This window comes from Microtus pennsylvanicus, chromosome 10 (assembly GCF_037038515.1).
Source record: "Microtus pennsylvanicus isolate mMicPen1 chromosome 10, mMicPen1.hap1, whole genome shotgun sequence".
Taxonomy (NCBI): Eukaryota; Metazoa; Chordata; class Mammalia; order Rodentia; family Cricetidae; genus Microtus; species Microtus pennsylvanicus.
This window is the reverse complement of record NC_134588.1, coordinates 25,596,161-25,598,507: the sequence shown is the minus strand read 5'-3', so window position 1 is coordinate 25,598,507 and position 2,347 is coordinate 25,596,161.

Here is a 2,347-nt window from a genome sequence, read left to right as displayed (position 1 = left end):
TATAGTACCCATAATTTACAGAGTGCAGCCAGTTATTCCTTACAAACCATTTTTTTAATGCTTAATAAAGCTAAGATGTGTTCTTGTGAAATCTTTTTTGGCACTCTTCCATTTGGAATTCACCCCTGACTGAGTTTTTACTCGTGCGTCCCCAAAAGTGCTGCTTTTTCAGCCAAGTCATCAAAACCAAGATGCTTGAATTTAAAAATAAGTAAGTAAAACCAAATGTAATTTTCAAGTGCTCAGCATTACAGAAGTTTGAATGCTGTCCTAATTCTCTATGAGAATGACATCTAAATGTAGGGGGAAACTCAAAATTATGTATTATATGATTATCTGGATATCATACTACTGGTATTAAATAAATTTGAAAAATATAAAGGATAGGGTGTTTTTTTAAAAAAGTCATTTCTAATTGATATTCAGTGTTCTGCTGTCTTTTCTCTCAACATTTTGTTCTTTTATTTTTACTTAATATTGTACTATGACTATAACAAAAACTCTTAATCATGAAATTGTCTATTTCTCACTGGTCAGCTTATGTTCCTCCTCCTCTTGTTGGGCAGTCGGGTTATTTCTAGTTTGTCAGAGTAAATGAGGAAGGGACACATGTCAGATGCACTTCTGCAGTATTTGAATTATTTAATTACACGATCCCTATCTCACCTCACATATGGGAAAATCACACAATGGATTATAGGCGTGAGTGTAAGTGCTGAGACATTAGAGCTCCTAACAGAAAGCACTGAGAGGTCTACAACATTGGTCTTCACCATGATTTCACGGACATGATTTCAAAAGCACAAGAAACAGAAGAGAATGGACAGGGAAGACTTCCAAAGCTTAAAATCTGCACATTAAAAATGAAAAACAGCCTATAAAGTGTGAGAAAACTAGTATTTGCAAAACATTTATTTAAAGATGTGTTCATATCCAAAATCTAGAAGGAACTCCCAAGATCCACGTGACAAAACAAAACCCTGGAGTAATAATTTTTAGCGTCTGTAAGAAGTCCCCAAAAGACCACCAGTCATGATGCAGTCAGCAAGAGCGTTTATTAGATCACATGCACGTGGGGTCACACACCTGTACATAATGGTGACAACCCTGAGGAGGGACCTGTGAGCTCCTTTTAAGCACAGCTACAGGACTTTTTCTTTCTTTTTTTGTGACAAGGTTTCTTTGTAGCTGTGGAGCTGTGGGAGCCTGCCATGATAAGCTAAGTATGGGCAGGTCACCCAAAGAAAGTTCTTTACTTCCAACCATTATCACCTGCTAGGGTAGGACTCAGGCCATTGATGAATTTAAATGGAGGCCTGAGTCTCAGTAGTTTACCCTGAACCAATATCTGGTTGCAGGAAGAACCACAAGCTGAGATTACCCAACCTCCACCCAAGAACAGACCATCAAAGGAAATGCCTAACTTCCAACCACTATAGATAGGACCACCTGCCAGAACATACTCCAGGACACCCCTCGACAAATGTTAGCCAATCAGGTCCTAAAACCTTAGAAACCCCTCACCCCCACCTTTACTACTATAAAGCCCTATTTTAATTGAGCTCGGGGTTCTCTGTTTATTCCAATACATTGGACATGCGGAGAAACCGAGTTTGCAAACTTGCTTAAAATAAAGGCTCTTTGCTTTTACGTACAGGACTCAGTCTACTTGTTGGCTTTTGTGGGAACTACATGGATTTGGGCATAACAGAGTTTATACTGAAACTTGCTTTGTAGATCAGGCTGGACTCCAATTCACAGAGATCCGCCTGCCTCTGCCTCCCGAGGACTGGGATTAAAGGCGTGCGCCACCACCGCCCGGCTAACTATAGGAATTTTTAAAAGCAGTGTAACCATTCTATTTAGAATTGGCTTATACAATCATATTAGTACATTTCTAATTGGATAGGGCTAGCAGGGTGGGCTAAGGCTATAGTTTTTCCATTCGTGGGCAAGTCTGGTCAAGTCCCAGGCTTTGTCCTTATATGGTTATCACATATTGGGGGGATGGTGTTTGTCCTTATATGGTTATCACATATTGGGGGATGGTGTTTGGCCCAGGACTAGTACTTGCAGGAACTGAAGCATATTTTTTAACTGAGTTATTGGGGCCTGTGATGATATTTGCCTGGCTCTTTCAATAATGCAGCTAAAAATTAGCCAAGGAAATGATCTTTTACTGTTTTATTGCTGTCAAGAGAGTCCATGAGCAAAGCATCTCTTATAAAAGAAAGCATTAATTGGAGCTTGTTTCCAGTTTCAGAGGTTTGGTTCATTATCAGCATGGGGGCAGGTATGGTACTGGAGAAGTAGCTGAGAGCTGTATCCTGATCTGGCTCCATACCCA